The 10,052-nt window shown below is 39.0% G+C and overlaps 1 long non-coding RNA gene across 1 annotated transcript in view; it reads left to right on the top strand.

The window, feature by feature from the left end:
- The first annotated feature begins 420 nt into the window (after positions 1 to 420).
- The window catches only part of LOC309627046, an 11,727-nt gene continuing 2,095 nt past the window's right edge, over positions 421 to 10,052 (top strand). The window contains exons 1-2 of the long non-coding RNA XR_014243512.1: positions 421 to 2,853; positions 3,014 to 10,052. The exon at positions 3,014 to 10,052 is cut by the window's right edge and continues 2,095 nt beyond it. This is a non-coding gene — a long non-coding RNA (uncharacterized lncRNA). The remainder of the gene's footprint in view (positions 2,854 to 3,013) is intronic.

Genomic DNA, 10,052 nt, shown 5'->3' with positions numbered 1-10,052 from the left:
GGGTGCATATATATTTATAATTGTTATATCTTCCTCTTGGATTGATCCCTTGATCATTATGTAGTGTCCTTCCTTGTCTCTTGTAACATTCTTTATTTTAAAGTCTATTTCACCTGATATGAGTATAGCTACTCCAGCTTTCTTTTGATTTCCATTTGCATGGAATATCTTTTTCCATTCCCTCACTTTCAGTCTGTATGTGTCCCTAGGTCTGAAGTGGGTCTCTTATAGACAGCATATATATGGGTCTTGTTTTTGTATCCATTCAGCAAGCCTGTGTTTTTTGGTTGGAGCATTTAATCCATTCACGTTTAAGGTAATTATCGATATGTATGTTCCTATTACCATTTTCTTAATTGTTTTGGGTTTGTTTTTGTAGATCCTTTTCTTCTCTTGTGTTTCCCACTTAGAGAAGTTCCTTTAGCATTTGTTTGAGAGCTGGTTTGGTGGTGCTGAATTCTCTTAGCTTTTGCTTGTCTGTAAAGCTTTTGATTTCTCCATCGAATCTGAATGAGATCCTTGCCGGGTAGAGTAATCTTGGTTGTAAGTTCTTCGCTTTCATCACTTTAAGTATATCAGGCCACTCCCTTCTGGCTTGTAGAGTTTCTGCTGAGAAATCAGCTGTTAACCTTATGGGAGTTCCCTTGTATGTTATTTTTCGTTTTTCCCTTGCTGCTTTCAATAATTTTTCTTTGTCTTTAATTTTTGCCAATTTGATTACTATGTGTCTCGGCGTGTTTCTCCTTGGGTTTATCCTGTATGGGACTCTCTGCGCTTCCTGGACTTGGGTGGCTATTTCCTTTCCCATGTTAGGGAAGTTTTTGACTATAATCTCTTCAAATATATTCTCTGGTCCTTTCTCTCTCTCTTCTCCTTCTGGGACCCCTATAATGTGAATGTTGTTGCGTTTAATATTGTCCCAGAGGTCTCTTAGGCTGTCTTCATTTCTTTTCATTCTTTTTTCTTTATTCTGTTCCGCAGAAGTGAATTTCACCATTCTGTCTTCCAGGTCACTTATCCGTTCTTCTGCCCCAGTTATTCTGCTATTGATTCCTTCTGGTGTAGTTTTCATTTCAGTTATTGTATTGTTCATCTCTGTTTGTTTGTTCTTTAATTCTTCTAGGTCTTTGTTAAACATTTCTTGCAACTTCTCAATCTTTGCCTCCATTCTTTTTCCGAGGTCCTGGATCATCTTCACTATCATTATTCTGAATTCTTTTTCTGGAAGGTTGCCTATCTCCACTTCATTTAGTTGTTTTTCTGGGGTTTTATCTTGTTCCTTCATGTGGTACATAGCCCTCTGCCTTTTCATCTTGTCTATCTTTATGTGAATGTGGTTTTTGTTCCACAGGCTGCAGGATTGTAGTTCTTCTTGCTTCTGCTGTCTGCCCTCTGGTGGATGAGGCTATCTAAGAGGCTTGTGTAAGTTTCCTGATGGGAGGGACTGGTGGTGTGTAGAGCTGACTGTTGCTCTGGTGGGCAGAGCTCAGTAAAACTTTAATCCACTTGACTGTTGATGGGTGGGGCTGGGTTCCCTCCCTTTTGGTTGTTTTGCCTGAGGCAACCCAACACTGGAGCCTACCTGGGCTCTTTGGTGGGGCTAATGACAGACTCTGGGAGGGCTCATGCCAAGGAGTACTTCCCAGAACTTCTGCTATCAGTGTCCTTGTCCCCACGGTGAGCCACAGCCCGCCCCCCACCTCTGCAGGAGACCCTCCAACACTAACAGGTAGGTCTGGTTCAGTCTCCCCTGGGGTCACTGCTCCTTCCCCTGGGTCCCAATGCGCACACTACTTTGTGTGTGCCCTCCAAGAGTGGAGTCTCTGTTTCCCCCAGTCCTGTCAAAGTCCTGCAATCAATTCCCACTAGGCTTCAAAGTCTGATTCTCTAGGAATTCCTCCTCCCATTGCCAGACCCCCAGGTTGGGAAGCCTGATGTGGGGCTCAGAACCTTCACTCCAGTGGGTGGACTTCTGTGGTATAAGTGTTCTCTGGTCTGTGAGTCACCCACCCAGCAGTTATGGGATTTGATTTTACTGTGATTGCACCCCTCCTACCTCCTCATTGTGGCTTCTCCTTTGTCTTTGGATGTGGGGTATCTTTTCTGGTGAGTTCCAGTGTCTTCCTGTCAATGATTGTCCAGCAGCTAGTTGTGATTCTGGTGTTCTCGCAAGGGGGAGTGAAAGCACATCCTTCTACTCTGCCATCTTGGTTCCTCCTCCTCTTTTGGCTTTTTGATAATAGTCATCCTAACATAATCAGAACAGCATGGCTTTTGTTAAAGAAAGGAGTCTCTCTGACCTAAAATCCAAGCCACCAGAGAAGAGACTTGAGGATATAGTAAAGTGGAATCTTTTCTTAAATATCGGGATTTTTCTGAATGCAAAAGTAATACAAACTCATGGGGGGCTGAGGGGAGGTGGATGAAAACACAGAAGACAAAAGTTTAAAAATCCCACCCTGCCATCATCCTTCCATCTATTTCCTTTCTTTTGTTAAAAGAAAAGTCGTGTTTGTTTAATTATTTACTTTTCTTTTTATCTAAGTAATATTTATTTTGGCTATTATATTTATATTCTCTTAGATATTATATTTATATTTATATATTTCTAAGAGCTCCATATTCCAAAGGAGTAATTCTTCTTGGGATGTATGGTTTTCAACTGCCTACGTTCCTTTCCTCCTTTGCTTTTGCTGTTTCCATGCACAGAACTTATGCAAGGTTCTTTCTGATGATTTTTCACCTTTCAGTGGGGCTGGTTACTTGCTGAAGAATAGAGTGGGGATGAGTGAGGCTGAGCAGAGGGAGGGAGGAAATGGAGAGAAATGCTCTATCATTTTAGTCTATAAGGAGGTGTCTGGGGAGGGTGGGAGGGAGGGAGATGCAAGAGGGAAGAGAAATGGGAACATATTGTATATGTATAACTGATTCACTTTGTTATAAAGCAGAAGCTAACACACTATTGTAAGGCAATTATACTTCAATAAAGATGTTTAAAAAAAAAAAAAAGGAGGTGTCTGGTAACACTTAGGAATGCTTTGAAGCATACAACAGAAAATTCAAAAAATTAGTGTCAGACAGAATTTATTTCAAATAACAAGAAATCTAGGCATAAGTAACTGCTGGGATTTGTGTAGTGGCCCAACCTGGCCAGGGCCACCATCTCTGCAATTCTCTTGACTTTTCCCTCATTGTCAAGGAACAATGAGGCTTCTCTGACTCCAGTCACCAACCTGAACTGAAGGTAGGAGGAAGGGATAGAGGAGTGGCACTAAATAGGTTTTTCTGTATTATCAAGAAAAGCAGAAGTTTTCCCAGAAGGCCCTAGCAGATTCTACTTCCGTATCATTGACCAGAACCATGTCACATGGCCATATTTAGCAGCCAGGGAAGCAGGGAAAGCAAAGATTTAGTTTTCCTTTCCTCTGTAGTGGAGGTGGCAACAAAGAAAGAGTTTGGAACTGTCTACTGAGTTAGCCAAGTAACAGTGGTTTCAGAAACAGACTCACAGACATAGAAAACAAACTAATGAATACCAAAGGGAAAATGGGTGGAGGAGGGATAAATTAGGAATTTGGGATTAACAAATTAACAGATACAATTAACAATTAACAATTAATTAACAATTAACAGATACACACTACTATATATAAAATAGATAAGTGAGGACCTACTGTATAGCACAGGGAACTATATTCAATATCTTGTAATAACCTATAATGGAAAAGAATCTGAAAAAGAATATATATATTATAAATAAATAGAATATATATATTCAGTTGTATATATATAACTGAATCACTTTGCTGTACACCTGAAACTAACACAACATTGTAAATCAACTATACTTCAATTTAAAGAAACCCAGTGGGGACTTCCCTGGCAGTCCAGTGGTTAAGACTCCACGCTTCCACTGCAGGGGGCGCAGGTTCAATCCCTGGTTGGGGAACTAAGATCTCATATGCTGCGTGGCACAGCCAAATAAACAAACAAACAAACAGTGGTTTCCACATCTTTCCTTTGTCCTGGGACTAAGTCTCCTTTCATATTCCATTTTTCGACTGGGTGGTTGGCTCAGAGGTTGAGTCACTACTCCCTGTGCTATGGTCTGGAGATTACTGCCTCTTCTCAGAAGCCATACAAACTAGGTCACCAGCAACAAATTTGGCCTTCCAGTGTCACTTCTCCTTCAGCTCCATTTCCCCTGCCTTTCCAGTGTCCACCTGGCCTGTACAGGAAGTGTCCTGCTTCTTTCATGATTGACACCTGCTTCTGGATCTCACTGCTGCCATCCAGAGTCTCCCAGGTGGCCAAGTCACTCCCAAGGGGGTGCACAAGATGATCAAATGGGCTGAAGGAAGAAAATATGGAGCTTCATATTTAAAGAAAGGAGTCTCGGGCTTCCCTGATGGCGCAGTGGTTGAGAATCTGCCTGCCAATGCAGGGGACACGGGTTCGAGCCCTGGTCTGGGAAGATCCCACATGCCGCGGAGCAACTAGGCCCGTGAGCCACAATTACTGAGCCTGCGCGTCTGGAGCCTGTGCTCCGCAACAAGAGAGGCCGCGAAGGTGAGAGGCCCGCGCACCGCGATGAAGAGTGGCCCCCCACTTGCCGCAACTAGAAAAAGCCCTCACGCAGAAACTAGGACCCAACACAGCCATAAATAAATAAATAAATAATTCCCAAAAGAACTGAATGTTTTAAAAAAAAAAAAAGGAGTCTCTCCTTATTTCTTCAAATAAGTTGATCTTATTTTTATCTTGACAAAACAAAGAAGTTCATCTTTACTGACCTTGAATATACAGCCAAACAAGAGCACCCTTGTTTGGCTCGTGTGTCCGGTGGACATGTGGTACATATTCGGAAGACTGGAAGCTAAACACATAGAGAAGTTGACAGTGGCTCTCACACTCCTTCCTTCCCTCTCTGTGTTGCAGAGTAACGCAGTTTATGTGTGCCCAGTTTAGAAGATTAGCAACTATACTATCTAATCGTAAAACCTAGCCAACACAAAGTAAACAAGAAGTTTGCAGAAATTCCTGCCAAAACAAAAACAAGACAAAACAAAACAAACGAACAAAAAACTATGGTGTTATGGAGTGGAAAACTGCACAACCTAAAAGTTGAGAATTATGTTTTATTCAGTGGACTTGCTGAGGACTCAAGCCCAGGAGGCAGCCTTTCAGATCACTCTGAAGAGGTAAGAGAGGAGCCCAGGGTATACAGGAGTTTTTACAACCAAAACCGGGTAGTCAGAACATCAGAAGATTACTGTTAATTAAAGAAAAACCGGACATCTCAAGTTACTCAATTTAGCATTTTTCTATGTATGGGAAGATGCAAGAATCTGGGCTCATTGAAATCATGCCTTTGATATGCACCTCAGCTATCTGGGGCCAGTATCCTGTTTTTCTCCATCCTGAATCCCCTCAGGGTGCACTGTTGGGGGTGGTTGCAGTGCCTGCATCCTTTGTTTGCTGATATGGCAGGAGACATTCATTGTCCACAGCATGAAGACAATACTAAAGCAAGCACAAACAAAACACTAAGATCAAAATGGCAGACATAACACCTCTTTTACTATTAGAGATGAACTTTTCATCAGCCACGTTACAGAGTAAAAACTACAACAATCTAATCAGATCTACGGAAAAAAAGCCAAATTTTATCCAAAAAAGTATTTGAGGTGTGGATTCTTATATGAGTAAAGATGTGCTGTTAATAAATAAAATTAAAATGATCTGGCTTTAAATATTGTTTAGTCCATTAAAATCTCATCAGTTTAAATTTTCTCCTTCAATCTGTTTTATCATTTATATAATTCATGAACATACCCTGTATATAAATTACAGGGTTATGTGTTGGGGTGCATCTATTTTATTCTGATAGTGGTTTACAATCAAAAATGTTTGGAGAAGACTGCCCCTAGCAATGAACTTTCAGGTCTCTGACCTTCCTCAGATCAGGAGGGTTCTTGGTCATTAACTACACAACTCACTCAAGCTATTGTAACCAGAAAAGGAATTTATCAAAGGACATTAAGTGGCTCACAAAACCTTTAGGAGAGCCAGACAGCAAGTCAGGTTTGGAGGTTACACAGCCAGGAGCATTGCTTGTCTAGCCACACAGTGTGATTCACCCAGCAAAGACCTTTCTTCTTCTACAGTGAAGACCCTATGCCAGCTGGGACCTCGGTCACTGGGTCTGGACGCCCTGAAACTCCGCCACACTGCACCCAAGGCCAGACCCCTCCCCAGCCAACCTTCCAGAAAATGGAATCCACAAAGTGCCTGCCTCCTCCTGGCTCTCTTTCACATCAAAGAATGTCTTATGCCCATTGCAGAGCCTAGATCACATTCTTTTTTGATGGTTGGTTCTGATGAGCTTTGAGGTGGGGAGTAGGAGGAGGAGGGAAAAAAAATGCCTTTACTTTGCCAATTTTAAAAGTAATTTTCCAATTAGGGTAATTTAAACATGTAATTTAAAAGAAACATTTTCTTTCTCCTTTCTTGATCAATCTGTCTAGAAATCTGTGTTATTTTTTTTCCTTCAATTTGTTTATCAGTAACACTAGTTCATTTTTCTACTTACTAATATACTACTTTTATCCTTATTAATTCCTTACTTCTGCTTTTCTTGTGTTTATTTTCTGTTTTCATAAGCTGAATGCTCAATTCATTTATTCTCACTCTAGTGTAAGAATTTGGTGCTAAGAATTTAACTCTTATGGAGGTTTTAAAATATAATGTTATTATTTTTTAAGTAGTATAATTTTAACTTTTATTTCTTCTTTGATCCAAGATATAATAAAATTGTTTTGTTTTCATTTCCAAGTTTTACAAGATTATTTCTTTGTTTAATCTTAGGTTATTACTTTCTGATTTTATTGCATCATGATAAGATGTAGTGTGACCTGTACATTTTCAGCTTTGAGGAATTAATTGAGGTTTTCTGTGTAGCCCAATATACAATTAATTTTTGTAGATGTTCCATAAACATTGGAAAAATTAGACCCAATAGGAGATTCTTTAATTTCTAGGTGGACCTTTAAAAATACTTTGCTATTAATTTCTAGTTTTATTCTATGTTATCAGAAAGTATTATTAGTAATTTTCTACTTTATGGAATTTAATATTTCCTTTATGACTTTATACATGATCCATTTTTGCTAATGATCTGTGTGTGCTTGAGAAGGTGTAATTCCTATAATCAGGGTGTGAAAGTTTTATATATGCATAAAGTCTACCTTATTGATTACATAGTTTGTCTTCATTATTCTTGCTTATTTTGACCATCTGACCTGTCTTGTACTTGTAGTGGTATGTTAAAGCCTCCTACTATTAGTGTTTTCCTATCTGTGTCTCCTTGCAACTACAGTATAGTTATAGGTGGTTGCTGCATTATTTGGTGCATACCTATCTATAATTGTTGTAGCTTAATTGTGAGTCATAGGTTTTAGCATCTTTATTTGTTATACTTAACGCTTTTTGACTTAAATACTGCTTTGACTGATACCAGGATTACAACTCCAGCTTTCTTTTCCTTTCCATTTACCTGGTATATTTTGCCTATTTCTTTATTTTTAACCGTTCTGAATGACTTTTCAGTGTCTCTTGTATACCTATCAGCTTTATGAGCCAACTTAAAAATCCTTTTCTTTTATTAGGTGAGTTCAGTCCACTCACTTTTATTGATATGACATATATGTTTGGCTTCAATTCTGCCTTATTATTTTATGTTATAATTACTATACATGTATCTTTATTGTATTTCTTTCTCTATTGGATGTATTTTCTTTGTTCTAATTTTTAAATTTTCTTTTGATATTTAGAGAGGTTTGCCAAGTCACAGAATATTTATTTAGTTGTTACCCTTATATTTAGACCTTTTACAATAACTTTACTTTTTATTTTTAATATATATTTTTACATTTTTTTATTTTATAATAAATATATATTTTATTTTATATATTTTTATATATTGGGTTTGCCAGTTATGAAAAGTATCCAGTAACTCCCACCTGTTGCCCATACAACAATCCATGAACTTATTCTATCATCCCCAAGACATATTATTCTTCCACTCTTGCCCCCCACTTTTGTTTTAGTCTTAGAGCTAAAGTTACATGTATTAAATGAATTTGAAGTGTGTAGTGTTCTCTGTCTTCTAGTATGCCAAAGGCACAGGTTAGTGGTGGTTTCACTTGTTTTTCTTGTCAATCTGTACAGTTTTTGGAGGAAGCATGGAAAGATATAAATTTAGGTGGCCACCATCATCCAGGGATACCTTGAAGTTCTCTTGAATTTTGAGAATTCAAAATAAAATTCCTCCTGTGAACACGTGCTCTTCTGACTCATGAGAACTTGGCAAGCTTCCTTTCAAGTCACGGAATAGTTCTTCTTTATGTGCTCGTTCATTTAATCAGATTTGAATGCTAAGAGTGTCATCCATGCCTTGTGTTTGCCCCCAACATTCTTCTTAGATCACTCCATGCATGACTCAGGTGCTGATGGCATTCTGCCTTTATCTTAAGGTAAAGAACTTGTTACAGTTCAGTGATCAAGCCTCTCAAAGAGAAAAGGGAGGAAGCCAGGGCTGTGGGCCAAGGTCTCTACATAGTTTTTTCTCTATGTCTGGTAAAGATTCTGTGCCATGAACCAGGCCCTCAAATGCCACTGATATTTATAGACAAGAAGATACTGAGTTGAGTGTTGCCTATCTGTCCTATTGCCCACTCTCAGTGTTCCCGCCCGTCATAAAAAAACCCAAAAAACTAGGAATTCTTAGATTTAAAAATCCACAAGTTCAACTGCCTTCTTGGGAGGGGAATTATAAATTAATACTTGGCATTCTTCTTGATCATGTTCCAGCTCACTGTGACTTCCAGAAATTAATTTTCTGTCATGCGACTGCCCTCTTCTATAGGAAAGAAATAGGAAGGACATTTTTTAGTTTTTTTATTCCCTTGTTCATTTCCATTGGGATTGAGATAGAAGTAGGTTGCCTTTACTCAAGTCACCATTTAACCCTGAAATTTTATATAAAGATATTACACTTTTACAGTACCATGTAAATACAAGGTTAAGAAAAATCCATAGTGTCATTCTTAATAGATGTTATCAGCTCATTAACTGCCCACGCTGTGTGCTGGACTCCAGAAATAAGACATGGGTCCTTGAGAAACTTGCAGTCTTGTGCATCAGGAAAAGGATGGATATGTAAGATAAATAATAAATAAAATGCCTAGTACAGATACCAAATGCTATAGCCTTTGAGAGGAGTCTAAATCCTAGAGGGGAGTTTTGATGCAGGATATGAACAGAACTGGGCCCCAAAGGGAGGGAGCCCTTAACCAAAGGGAAGTTGGGAAAGGGGGGAAATGAACACAGATAGTACCTGGGGCATATGGTGTGGTCTGTGTGAGAGATAGTGATGCTTTCTTTTCATCACTAGCTGATGCAAATTACCTTCTTTCTTTGATAGCCTGGAAGAAATTTTGGTCTTCCCAAAGCTGGGGGTACAGTTATTCATTCATCACCTCTAATTTTCTTTGCTTTCTCCTTGAATGAATGAAATACTGCATTCTGGTTTAGCCTTTATTAAAGAGAATAGTTGTTTACCTCAGAAACTTTGGGCTTCTCTAAAGTATGGTTGGCTGATGAAATCTATTTTACATGTCTGAAGATAATTTCTGCATTTCTGTTTACCCATTTGTTTTCTTGACACCACCCATTCAGAAAATATTGGTGTAGTACTGTCATGGTTAATTTTGTGTCAACTTGGCTGGGCCACAGTGTTCAAATATTCAGTCAAACATTATTCTGAATGTTTCCATGAAGGTGTATTTTGAATGAGATTAACATTTAAACTGGTGGACTTTGAGTAAAGCAGATTACCACTCATAATGTGGATGGACCTCATTCAGTCAGTTGAAAGCCTTATAGAACAAGGACTGACCTCCCCTGAGAAAGAGGAAATTCTGCCAGCAGACTGCCTTTGGACTCAAATTGTAACTATTCCCTGAGTCTCCAGCCTGCCAGCCTACCCCATC

Source organism: Balaenoptera borealis, assembly GCF_965194805.1.
Source record: "Balaenoptera borealis genome assembly, chromosome: 3".
Classification (NCBI taxonomy): domain Eukaryota; kingdom Metazoa; phylum Chordata; class Mammalia; order Artiodactyla; family Balaenopteridae; genus Balaenoptera; species Balaenoptera borealis.
Note: the sequence above shows the minus strand (reverse complement) of the source record. Positions and strands in the feature narration are given on the sequence as shown.